Genomic DNA, 14018 nt, shown 5'->3' on the forward strand with positions numbered 1-14018 from the left:
GTGACTACATAGCGAGTATAACTATAGTCTGCATATATAACATCACTCTCCCCCAAGACCTTTGTGCCGATTACCTTTGCACTATGTGCTCTGACTTCGCTCTGCCCAGACTTAAGTGCCAGTAGCCCTTGCACCTTGGCTGTGCTTTGGCTTGGCTCTCTCCCTGTTAACCCCCAAATCCTTTTGCCACAACGTTGGGTAGTGGTTACCAGTTTGGATGGTTCGATGATGCAATGGAGGTTCTAGTGGGTTCTGGGTGTGACCATGTATGTGTCCATGACTAAATACATCCATTTCCCCCCCCCCCCGGCCCCCACAGTGAGATCGTGCAGCAGGCCCGTTACATTAACATACAGGATTCCAGGTCCCGTTTGGGGAACTCGTTGGTTCTGATCTTTCGCTCCTGGACATGGCCGAGGTAGAGACTGGGTCTGGGGGCTGCGCCGTCTTCACCCGTGTGGTGGGCAACGGCAGCCGACTGCGCGTATTGGGGCCGTTTTTGTTTCCCGGTCCGTGGTGAATAGTGTCATCGGGTGCCTGCAGCGTGGGATAGACCTAGGGCAGGGTATCAGGATCAGTGCCTTTACACTCCTGAGGTCGCTGGCCTATAACTTGTGGAGACACCTGGGGCACAGCATCAGGATCAGTGCCTTTACCCTCCCAAATTCACTCGCTTGCTACTTTTGGGGACACTCTATTCCCGACATCTTGCAACAACATTTTGTTCTTTACATTAGGAATAGTACCAACATCTCGCAACAACCTTTTGTTCGCAATCTTAATCGGTTCGTTACATTGATTGTCATGCATACAATGTCTCTTTAAGTTCTGATGGTTGCAGGCCCCCTTAAGAGAACCCTGCTGGCTTTACCCCAATCAAATCCTTTGTTACACACCACGTGTTGGTCCCTCAGCGTTGCACCTCGTGATATGGCCGCGGCCATCGTTTTTTTCCACCAAGCTGCACCTCGCTGCAACAAGGACGCTATCTTGCCTCTGTCTTCAAGGTCGACTGCATTGATCCTTCTCTCCCGCGATTCTGCCACAAAAGCTGGAAGAGTACCTGTGAATTCGATCTTCCTCCCCAGGAGTCCTGCCACTGGAGCCGGGAAGGTACTTTTAGGTCGTTCCGGTCGGATCATTGCCACGCAGTCGATGGACGGTCTGTCCCTCAGGTGCTGCGCTGGTCTGTTCTCTGGTGCCTGGCCCAAGCGAAGGTGAGGTTTTGCTCTGCCTCTGAGCATGGGGGACATCGATTGCTGGAGTGAAGAGGTCTTCCCATTTCCACTGGATCTTCCCCATCCACCTTCTTCCGAGTAGCGCTGGACCATCACCTGCAACAATCCACAGAGGTAACTTGTGCACCAGGCCATTATGGATTACACTTACATCCGCACTACCAAGGACTGGGATCAGCTCCTTGGTGTAGGTGCACAACGTTTCCTGTACTGGAACCAGCTCGGGTCATTTTTCGTTCCATAGCCTCTCAAAGTCATCCTGGCTCATCACTGACTGGCTCGCTCCTGTGTCCACTTACATGAAGACTGGAACGCCATTTATCTCGACTCCCATCTTCACTGGAGGACAATCGGTGGTGCAGGTATATACTCCATACACTTCTTCTTGGGGCTGAGCTGCCTCTCTGGCCAAATCATCATACTCCCCGCTGGATTCAAAGTCATCTAACGACTCCTCTACTAGAGTTGTATTTCTTTTACATATACGCGGGAGGTGACCCTTCGTGTTACAAGCTTTGCATACGTACTCAGCAAACTGACACTGGTGAGCCCCATGGTTTCCTCCGCAATGCCAGCATGGTGCTACTCGATTAGCACCCCTCGGCGGACTCGGAGTTCTGGAACCCTGAGGTCTGTGCTCTCTGCCCTGGGCAGAGCCACGTTCTACAGTCTTGCCTGTGAAAGGCACCATTCTGTGTACAGTACTTGCCGGGTTTGAATCCACAGGATGAATAATTTGCTTGGTGCTGCAGGTCGAGGTCATGAACGCCTGACTGATGCTGATGGCCTTCTGCAGGTTGACTGTGGTGTTGGCAGATAATAGCTTGTGAAGGAGGCCCTCGTGGCCAATTCCCATAATGAAAATGTCTCGCAATGCTTCGTTGAGGTGCATGCCAAAATCACACGGTGCCGCAAGTCTCCTGAGGTCGGCAGAATATTTTGCAATCTCCTGGCCCTCAGGTCTGCGGTGAGTGTAGAATCTGTGCCTGGCTGTGAGGATGCTCTCTTTTGGTTTTAGTTGGTCATGAATTAGTTCAGTCAGCTCATCGTATGTCTTATCCTTGGCCTTCGTTGGTGCCAGCAAGTCCCTGACGAGGCTGTAGACCTTGGGCCCACAACTGGTCAGCAGTATAGCCTTGTGCTTCTCCGCCAACGTGTCCGTCTCCCCTGCCAGGTTGTTTGCCATGAAATATTGCTCGAGCCTTTCCGTAAAGGCATCCCAATCATCATCCTCTGCGAAGTCTTTTAGTGTGCCAAAGGTAGCCATAATCGTGTGAAAGTCCGTATTCTCGTCGCCAGTTGTTATGTCTATAATGCACTTATGAATGACTCCACGAAGCAATGTGTTGTACTCAAACTGTAGCGATCTTGCTTCTTTATTTGTAACTCCAGAGTGAGGCATAAGCATGGTGGGCAGCCTTTTATACTGGGCCCTGCACACCTATGCAGGTGACCCTCAGGTCTCCCACCACATTGCCCTCTGGTGGACAGCCTCTGCCACAGTGGCAGGAAACCCCGGCCTCCACCAGTTGCACCCTGTACTGGTGCCAGCACAGTATATACACAGTGTAAACCTTATTGATAGAACATCAGGTAACAAGTCTCCATCTTATGCAATTATACAGTGACTACACAGAGAGTATATCTATAGTCTGCATATATAACAGCCAGACTCACTGCAGCAGTTAAACGTTTTTCTAACCGTGTCCTTTATACCCAAAACTTGCCTTCGTGTCTCAGACCAGATTGACTATGTTTCAATTATTGGCATCTCTTCTGTCTCAGACTACGTTGACTATTGTTCAATCATTTTACAACAGCTTAAAGGTTTATTTTGCGGAACTCTCGAGGTCCTGCAGATTGTCCCAAACGTACATTTGTGAAGCGCAGCAGTTCTATCTTTACAGTATTTGCCCAGCAACATGGCTTCTGGGCCTCTCAAAGCATGCTGGTACATCAAATCCAGTCAGGTTACAATGAACAGCGCATTTCCGACAGTAATTAACCTGAAACCACATGATCAGTATCCCAATATTTATAGCATTAACAATCCCACTCACTCATGACTGCAGAGTTGAATATCAGCCATAGCTAGCCTTGTAATTCATTGTATATCTCCAGCATTGAAGCACTGACCACACTCGACCAGCTCTGCTGGGCAGGCCACATTGTTTGCATGCCTGACACAAGACTCCCAAAGCAAGCGCTCTACTCGGAACTCTTACATGGCAAGTGAGCCCAAGGTGGGCAGAGGAAATGTTTCAAGGACACCCTCAAAGCCTCCTTGGTAAAATGCAACATCCCCAATGACACCTGGGAGTCCCTGGCCAAAGATCGCCCTAAGTGAAGGAACAGCATCCGGGAGGGCACTGAGCACCTCAAGTCTCATTGCCGAGAGCATGCAGAAACCAAGCGCAGGTAGCGGAAGGAGCGTGCGGCAAACCAGACTCCCCACCCACCCTTTCCTCCAATCACTGTCTGTCCCACCTGTGACAGAGACTGTAATTCCCGTATTGGACTGTTCAGTCACGTAAGAACTCACTTTTAGAGTGGAAGCAAGTCTTCCTCGATTTCAAGGGACTGCCTATGATGATGATGTATATCTGGAATAAGTCTGACTTGAATTTTGAGCTTATACTGTATTAGGGAAAGCGAAAAAAGGTTACAACTAAGAGCAAGGCACCTTATTGCACTGAGAAGCTGGAACCCACACCACAGAAACGATTTTACACCAGAGCAGTAGGAGCGCTTGAAGGACATGGAGGATTCCACACAGTTGAAACCAGAACTATGGGGATGGAGATGGATGGGGGGGCTTCCTTTCAAAGGAACATATCCAACCATTGTCTACAATTCTGAGGAAGGGCGCCTTTGACTTGGCAGGAGGCCATTCGCATGGCTTGTCCATCTCCCCCGCCCCCATCATCCCTTCCTGTCCGCATCCCCGAGAGTCTGCAACCCATTCACGGAACCCTTGGGCAGAGCAGAAGATTTATGAAAATGAGTGGCAATGCCTGAAGGAAAGGAAAAGAAAGGAAAAATAGTCTAAAAAAAGAAAACTGGCATTTTTTTGCGAAGACTGCAGCAAATTAAAAAGATGTGCTATCAAGATGCAACTTATGGCCCACAGCCCCTGAAGATTAACTACATAGAAGCGTGTCTCATTGATAATTTTTTGTTCCGGTTTACATTGATCTACACATCTGTTCTGCTATTCAGGAACGTTTAAGTCACATGGTCATGGCACCACTATCTTTGTTAATTTTGTCAACAACAAAAAAACTGCTCTGTGATATCAAAGCTAATTTATTGTAGGCATCTTGGGGGGAAAACTGTGACAGATTAATAAACCCGACTTTAAAGCAATAGCCAGATGTGGGACATATGTTTCTCGCTTCTTTGAATGAAAAAAAAGATAAAAAGGACATTTTTCACTTTGTAATAAGTTTGGTGGTCAAACGATAGGTTAAGTGATAAAGTAAACCACATGAGAAAACAGAGAAATTCAGCACTTGTACACAATCATGACTTTTAGAGAGCATGTGGAAGTCAGATCTCCTGGAAACTATAAAAAGTATATTTGTACCACTTAAAAATAGCAAGATGTAATCTTTTAATCATTCAAATATGTTTTTAAGTTATTTATGAAAGTATCGTAGTTTATCAAATATTACTTTTTAGATATTTTAATCCCTATTTTGTTTGCCTTAAGTTAAATCCCTGATTAAATGCCTAGTTAAAAGCAAATATTTCCCTCTATTCATTTCTATCTAAGTCTTTTCTGTTAATATGTTTAGTATGTCATTTGTGTCCTAGTCACACCCTTGAAAATGTTAATCTGTTAATTGTTCATCTAAAATAGGTCATCTTAACAGCTCATTATTCATTAACTACTGTGCTGTGTAACGGGTGAAAATGTCACATTTAAGGTGTCACACACTGTCTAATTATTATAAACATATTAAAAATGTTTCTAAATGAACCTGTTGTTCAAATACAGCAGACTATACGTTTCCCTTTTAATATAAAAATGCAACTAAAAAAAATGGGAAAGAAATAGAAATAGGAAAGAAATCATGATTTTTGTTGAACAGTGCTAGGTTCTATGTCACCAGCTGAAGCGATCTCCGACTGATAGAATAGTTCGCTTTTGCGACTTGTGCTTAAACAAGTTCTCTGCAGCACATACAGCTGTTTCCGATAGTAAAACGTTGAAACGAAACGTGTTACTGTGTTAAAAAACTGCACAAAGGGTTTAAAAGCGGACAGTTGCGTTTATACTGTGCGGTCTTATTCTAAGAGAGAATCAATTCTGTTTCTTACAATTCAGTGCAGTGCTGACACAGCAGGATCAGACCTTTCCTCCTTAATAATATTCCTTCTGTAGTTTTGGTGTCATTTTTCCTCCTGTATAATTTCCAGGAATGACATAGGAAAATGAACTTCCACTATCTGATTCTCACACGTGTGTATGTGCAAAAATATTGTTCCAAATGTTGCCATTGGCCTTTGTCTTGTTTTACTTCTGCTCCGTGCTTTTATCCTGTTTGTCTTCCCATTTTTGCTTGTCTTATTTTCATTCTACCTCTCTCTCTTCTGTTCTAAGATTCTTTTTGCTTATCTGAAGCTTCTCTTTCCGTCACTCTCCTTTTCACTCCCCCAGTTTACTCTCTGATGCTTCTCTGTTCTCTCCCTCCTTTCCCTTTGAAACTTATCTCTCTATTTTTCCTACATAAGAACATAAAAAATAGGAGCAGGAGTCGGCCATTTGGCCCCTCGAGCCTGCTCTGCCATTCAATAAGATCATGGCTGATCTGATCTTGGCCTGAACTCCACTTCCCTGCCCACTCCCCATAACCCTTCACTCCCTTATCGCTCAAAAATCTGTCTATCTCCACTTTAAATATATTCAATGACCCAGCCTCCACAGCTCTCTGGGGCATAGAATTCCAAAGATTCACCACCCTCTGAGAGAAGAAATTCCTCCTCATCTCCATTTTAAATGGTTGGCCCCTTATTTTGAGACTATGCCCCCTAGTTCTAGATTCCCCCACGAGAGGAAACATCCTCTCTGCATCTACCCTGTCAGGCCTCTTCAGAATCTTATATGTTTCAATAAGATCCCTTCTCTGGATTACAGGTATTAATCAAAAGATATTACATTATATATTTGCATTGCTTGATGTTATTGTGATGATTCCCCTTGTCATATCTCTTGTCACCTCTGACTGGCTCTTTCACGCGCTTTGTGATTTAAAAAGAAAAGAAAGACTTGCATTTCTATAGCGCCTTTCACGACCACCGGATGTCCCAAAGGGCTTTACAGCCAATGAAGTACTTTTGGAGTGCAGTCACTGTTGTAATTCAGGAAACGCAGCAGCCAATTTGCGCACAGCAAGCTCCCACAAACAGCAATGAGATAATGACCAGATAATCTGTTTCTGTTATGTTAATTGAGGGATAAATATTGGCTGGGACACCGGGGATAACTCCCCAGTTCTTCTTCAAAATAGTGCCATGGGATATTTTACATCCACCTGAGAGGGCAGATGGGGCCTTGGTTTAACATCTCATCTGAAAAACAGAACTTTTGTCAGTGTAGCACTCCCTCAGCCTAGATTTTAGCACTCCCTGAAGTGGGATTTGAACCTGCAACCTTTGGACTCAGAGGCAAGGGTGTTACCCACTGAGCCACAGCTGACGCTAATTTGCAATGGTCATATTTAATTTATTTGGTACCCGCTGACATCCTGTGCCCAGTCTGGAGTCATTTGATGCTGCTGTGATGATTTTTTAAAAACTAACTGCTGTTTTTTTTAATGGCAGCTTCATGGCTAAATCATTAGGGTATTTGATGTCACTCAAAATCCATCTGAATATCATAAAAATTGAGCATAATTGAGATCTGATACCACACAGTCATGCTTCACTTTCAAAAACTCAAGTATCCTGTCCCTGGGTTGAGATCTTTCTCAATTTAGACTGCAAACATGTTGTGCATTAACTCAAGAGTTTCCCGGCCGCTCGCTTGGTCCTCTCTCCCACTCTGTTCCTTCTTCATATCAGTAACTCATAGAATGGTCACAACACAGGAGGAGGCCATTCGGCCCGTCGAGCCCGTGCCGGCTCTCTGCAAGAGCACCTCAGCTAGTCCCACTCCCCCGCCCTTTCCCCGTAGCCCTGCAATTTTATTTCCTTCAGATTCTTATCTAATTCCCTTTTGAAAGCCACGATTGAGTCCCTCCATCACCCTTTCAGGTAGAACTCCTCTATTTTTTCACTGTTTACTGATGGTTTTACGCTACGTTCTCATCAATGACAGCACAGCCTCAGTGCACATATTGAGCTGTAGGTGAGTGCCCTCCTCCCCACTGTAATGTATTGGCTTCATGGGCTCTATGCTTAAGAATTCATAGCAACACATTGCTATTAAGAACAAGTTGGTTTATTAGCAAAAGGTTTAACAATCACACTACACATTACCGGTTCATCCATCAGGCTTACCACCATCTGCCTCATCGTGGATCCCCTGAACCCAACTGGCTGGGGTTTTATTGAGTCTTGTGAACATCATGTGACTGGCTAAGCCACTCCCACTCAACAGCTCTACAACTATTTTAAGTTGAAACAATAATCAAGTGCCCCCTTATATTAAAGGGGCACTAAAACTGACAAATTAAACAAATTAAACTTTTAACATTAAATGGATCAAATTAAAATTTGGTTGCCGGGGTGATGGTGCACTCCAGTCCCTCCGGTGCCCACCTCTCACGGAAGGCCGCGAGCGTACTGGTGGACATCGCGTGCTCCATCTCCAGGAACACCCTGGCTCAAATGTAACCGCGGAAGAGAGGTAGGCAGTCGGGCTGAACGACCCCCTCGACCGCCCGCTGCCTGGACCGGTTAATGGCCCCCTCGGCCAGGCTTAGGAGCAGTTCTACGAGGAGGCCCTCTGACCTGCCCACTTCAACAGCTCTACAAACCTGTGAGCATGCTCACAGGGGCATACATTACACCTATGTTGTCACGTACAGAAGCCTGAGGCCTACAGCACACCTAAAGTGGTGAGTGAGACAACCAGTGCACACAAAAGCAGAACAAGACACACGTGAGGTAATATAAAGAAAAAGCATTATGAAGATGTGAATGTATAAGTGAGGGATTCATGACTTTGGAAGAGTATTATGTAATGAATGGTTTATACTTAGAACTATTTCCTTTCAGCATTATTTACAATAAATAAATAAAATTACAAAAACAATAATATATTTCTATGAAGACTGTCGCTACAGTGAACCGGTAATCAATACAAGCATCAAATCTTGTATATGTTTAAAACTGAATAGTTAATGTTACAGTAACCGATACTCTTTGGAGTTTAGAAGAATGAGAGGTGATCTCATTGAAACATATAAGATTCTGAGGGGGGTTGACAGGGTAGATGCAGGGAGGATGTTTCCCCGGGCTGGAGAGTCTAGAACCAGGGGTCACAGTCTCAGGATAAGGGGTCGGCCATTTAGGACTGAGATGAGGAGGAATTTCTTCACTCAGGGGATGATGAATCGTTAGAATTCTCTATCCCATAGGGCTATGGTTGCTCAGTCGTTGAGTATATTCAAGGCTGAGATCAATAGATTTTTGGACTCTAGTGGAATCGAGAGATATGGGATAGGACGGGAAAATGGAGTTGAGGTTGAAGATCAGCCATGATCTTATTGAATGGCGGAGCAGGCTCGAGGGGCCGAATGGCCTACAGCTGCTCCTAATTCTTATGTTCTTATGTAATTATAACTGTTTTTTTACCAGTATCTGAATAGCCTGTGCTTTGAGTCCGGTCCCTGAGAATTGTAAGTTGGATAACCACCTTCTGTGAATGTTCCTCACTCTGGAGTGTCTTAATAAAGGCTGAGGTCACTGTTACGTTAACCTCCTTGTGTGAAGTCTCATCTGTGTTAGGAACACAATAACTGGCAATGAGTAATGCAAAGATGCAGCAAACTGTGGGCATCCTGGAGAAGTTCTCGGTGGGTGAGGACTGGGACGCCTATGTCAAACGGCTAGACCAGTACTTTGTAGCCAAAGAGCTGGATGGAGAAGGAAGCGCTGCAAAAAGGAGAGCGGTCCTCCTCACGGTCTGCGGGGCACTGATCTACGGCCTCATGAAGAATTTTCTGGCTCCAGTGAAACCCACAGATAAGTCGTATGAGGAGCTGTGTACACTGGTTCGGGAGCATCTTAACCCGAGGGAGAGCATGCTGATGGCGCGGTATCGGTTCTACACGTGCCAGCGATCTGAAGGTCAGGAAGTGGCGAGCTACGTCGCCGAGCTAAGACAACTTGCAGGACAATGTAAGTTTGATGGCTACCTAGAGCAAATGCTCAGAGACTTTTTTGTACTGGGCATTGGCCACGAGACCATCCTACGAAAACTTTTGACTGTAGAGACATCGACCCTCAGTAAGGCCATTGCAATAGCACAGGCATTTATGTCCACCAGTGATAACACCAAACAAATCGCTCAGCACACAAGTGCTAGCAATGTTCATAAATTAACTGGAACTGTGTTTGCGAGCAGAAATATGCAGGTCAGAAACCACGAGTCTGCAACTGCCAGCAGGTCTCAGGTGACCCAGACGACTCAGTCCACAACAAAGGATGAATGCAAGGCAATTCACACCTTGTTGGCGTTAAGGAGGCTTCCATTCAGCCTATTCATGCCGCTTCAAAGGGTATGTTTGCAAGAGCTGTGGAACAATGGGGCACCTCCAACGAGCTTACAGATGAGCTGCAAGCTCTGCAAAACCTGCTAACCACCACGTGGCAGAGGAAGATTGGTCCATGGTGGATCAAAGCAATTTCGAGCCTCAGTGAGAAGAGGCAGATGCTGAAGTACACGGGGTGCACATATTTTTTATGAAATGTCCACCTATAATGCTAAATGTAAAATTGAATGGCTTACCCACAGCCATGGAACTGGACACTGGCGCTAGCCAATCCATCATGAGTAAAAAGATGTTTGAGAGACTGTGGTGCAACAAGGCACTCAGACCAGCCCTGAGCCCCATCCACACGAAACAGAGAACGTACACCAAAGAGCTTATCACTGTCCTGGGCAGTGCCATGGTCAAGGTCACCTACGAGGGCATGGTGCACGAACTGCCACTCTGGATTGTCCCGGGTGATGGCCTCACACTGCTTGGAAGGAGCTGGCTGAGCAAAGTCCGCTGGAACTGGGATGACATCCGAGTGCTATCACATGTCGATGAGGTCTCATGTACCCAGGTTCTTAACAAATTTCCTTCCCTTTTTGAGCCAGGCATTGGAAACTTTTCCAGGGCGAAGGTGCGGATCCACTTGGTCCCAGAGGCACGACCCATTCACCACAAGACGCGAGCGGTACCTCACATGATGAGGGAGAGAGTGGAAATCGAGCTGGACAGGCTGCAACGCGAGGGCATCATGTCCCCAGTGGAATTCAGCGAGTGGGGCAGCCCGATTGTTCCAGAACTCAAAAGTGATGGCACGGTCAGGATTTGCGACGATTATAAAGTAACTATTAATCGTTTCTCGCTACAGGACCAATACCCGCTACCTAAGGTAGACGACCTATTTGCGACACTGGCAGGAGGCAAGACGTTCACCAAGCTCGACTTGACTTCGGCCTACATGACGCAGGAGCTGGAGGAGTCTTCGAAGGGCCTCACCTGCATCAACATGCACAAGAGACTGTTCATCTACAACAGATGCCCGTTTGGAACTTGGTCTGCTGCAGCGATCTTCCAGAGAAACATGGAGAGCCTATTCAAGTCGGTACCACGCATGGTAGTTTTTCAGGATGACATATTGGTCACGGGTCGGGACACTGTCGAGCACCTCCAAAACCTGGAGGAAGTCCTCCAGCGACTGGATCACATAGGGCTGCGGCTGAAGAGGTCGAAATGTGTCTTCATGGCAACAGAAGTGGAGTTTTTGGGGAGAAAGATCGTGGCGGACAGCATTCGGCCCACAGACGCCAAGACAGAGGCTATCAGGAACGTACCCAGGCCACAGAATGTCACAAAGCTGCGGTCGTTCCTGGGACTCCTCAACTATTTTGGTAACTTCCTATCGGGGCTAAGCACCCTTTTAGAGCCCCTACATGTGTTATTGTGTAAAGGTGAGAACTGGGTATGGGGAAAAAACCAAGTAATTGATTTTGAGAAAGCCAGAAGCATTTTATGCTCCAACAAGCTGCTTGTATTGAATAACCCGTGTAAAAGACTTGTGCTAGCATGTGAAGCGTCGTCGTACAGAGTCGGGTGTGTATTACAACAAGCTAACGTTGCGGGGAAGTTGCAACCTGTCGCCTATGCTTCCAGGAGCTTGTCTAAGGCCAAGAGGGCCGACAGCATGATTGAGAAAGAGGCATTAGCGTGTGTGTTCGGGATAAAGAAAATGCATCAGTACCTGTTTGGCCTCAAATTTGAGCTGGAAACCGATCACAAGCCCCTCATATCCCTGTTCACTGAAAACAAGGGGATAAATACTAATGCCTCAGCCCGCATACGAAGGTGGGCACTCGCGCTATCAGCGTATAACTATACCATCCGCCACAGGCCAGGCACCGAGAACTGTGCGGATGCTCTCAGTCAGCTACCATTGCCCACCATGGAGATGGAAATGGCGCAGCCGGCAAATCTGTTGATGGTGGCGCAGCCCGCAGACTTGTTGATGGTCATGGAAGCGTTTGAAAATGATAACTCAGCTGTCACGGCCCACCAGATTAGGACTTGAACCAGCCAAGATCCTCTGCTGTCCCTAGTAAAAAAACTGTGTACTGCATGGGAGTTGGGCCAGCATCCCCATTGAAATGCAAGAGCTAATCAAGCCGTTCCAGCGGCGAAAGGACGAGCTGTCCATTCAGGCAGACTGCCTGTTGGGTAACCGCGTAGTGCTACCCAAAAAGGGCAGTGAGACGTTCATCTCGGATCTCCACAGCACACAGCCGGGTATAGTAATGATGAAAGTGATAGCCAGATCCCACATGTGGTGGCCCGGTATCGACTCTGACTTAGAGTCCTGGTGTACGGCAATGCAGCATGTGTGCTCAGTTGAGCAACGCGCCCAGAGAGGCACCACTAAGTTTGTGGTCCTGGCCCTCCAGACCATGGTCAAGGATCCATGTCGACTATGCGGGCCTGTTTCTCGGTAAAATGTTCCTGGTGGTGGTGGATGCTTTTTCAAAATGAATTGAATGCGAAATAATGTCGGGAAGCACCGCCACCGCCATCATTGAAAGCCTGAGGGCCATGTTTGCCACCCACGGCCTGCCTGACATACTGGTCAGTGACAACGGGCCATGTTTCACAAGTGCCGAATTTAAAGAATCCATGACCCGCAATGGGATTAAACATGTCACCTCGGCCCCGTTTAAACCAGCCTCCAATGGACAGGCAGAGCGGGCAGTACAAACAATCAAACAGAGCCTTAAATGAGTCACAGAAGGCTCACTCCAAACCCGCCTGTCCCGAGTACTGCTCAGCTACCGCACGAGACCCCACTCGCTCACTGGGGTGCCCCCGGCTGAGCTCCTCATGAAAAGGACACTTAAAACCAGACTCGCGCTGGTTCACCCCAACCTGCATGATCAGGTAGAGAGCAGGCGGCGGCAACAAAATGTAAACAATGGTCGCGCCACTGTGTCACGGGAAATTGATCTGAATGACCCTGTGTATGTGCTAAACTATGGACATGGTCCCAAGTGGATCGCGGGCATGGTGATAGCTAAAGAAGGGAATAAGATGTTTGTAGTCAAACTAGACAATGGACAAATTTGCAGAAAGCACCTGGACCAAACGAGGCTGCGGTTCACAGACTGCCCTGAACAACCCACAGCAGACACCACCTTTTTCGAGCCCACAACACACACCCAAAGGATTAACAACACCACGCCAGACCAGGAAATCAAACCCATCACGCCCAACAGCCCAGCAAGACCAGGCTCACCCAGCAGCCCTGCAGGGCCAACAACATGCTAGCCCAGCGAGGGCACAGCCAACACATCAGAACAGACATTTGTACCGAGGCGGTCCACCAGGGAAAGAAAGGCTCCCGACCGTCTCACCTTGTAAATAGTTTTCACTTTGACTTTGGCGGGGAGTGATGTTGTGTATCTGTAACGCATGCACTCCCATTTTTTTTTTTTGAAATTCGTAGCCAATCGTTCCAATTCTTTGTCAAATCACAAACGCCAGAGGTCACCTTGGGCCTATTCAAGGATCACTCTGCGCCAATGCTCTTAGCCAAAAGGCCTAGAGCCACTGCACCGTTCCTGGAAGTACTGCAATACCAGGTTCGTGCCATGGAGGTGGATGGGTCAAGCCACCCCACCCACCTCCTATTTCCAAAAAAGCAAGCATATACCCTCCTGATCCAGGGAGAACCACCCCGGGGTCACGGTGGCCACTCCCCTGCCAGGTCAGCCACGCATGATCTTAGCCAAAAGGCCGAGTGCACTCCCATGTTCTGCCACCAGGGAGTGCATCCCCTGAAATCCCAAGGGACACCAGCTTCCCTTGGGAGCACTGTATATAAGTCGGCCCCTAAGGCCTGTTCCTCACTCTGGTGTGTCTTAATAAAGACTGAGGTCACTGTTACTTTAACCTCCCTGTGTTAGGAACACAATAGGGCTAGAGGAGATTACAGAGATAGGGAGGGGGCGAGGCCATGGAGGGATTTGAAAATAAGGATGAGAATTTTCATTACAACTTAGGCAAGCAATAACCTTGGTACAGCTTTCAT

The 14018-nt window shown here is 47.1% G+C and overlaps 1 pseudogene; it reads right to left on the minus strand.

Moving 5' to 3' along the window:
* Positions 1–13532: 13532 nt before the first annotated feature.
* LOC139229511 (U2 spliceosomal RNA) lies at positions 13533–13734 on the minus strand (annotated as a pseudogene).
* Between the last annotated feature and the right edge of the window lie 284 nt (positions 13735–14018).

The sequence above is a fragment of the Pristiophorus japonicus genome, chromosome 18, assembly GCF_044704955.1.
Source record: "Pristiophorus japonicus isolate sPriJap1 chromosome 18, sPriJap1.hap1, whole genome shotgun sequence".
Taxonomy (NCBI): Eukaryota; Metazoa; Chordata; class Chondrichthyes; family Pristiophoridae; genus Pristiophorus; species Pristiophorus japonicus.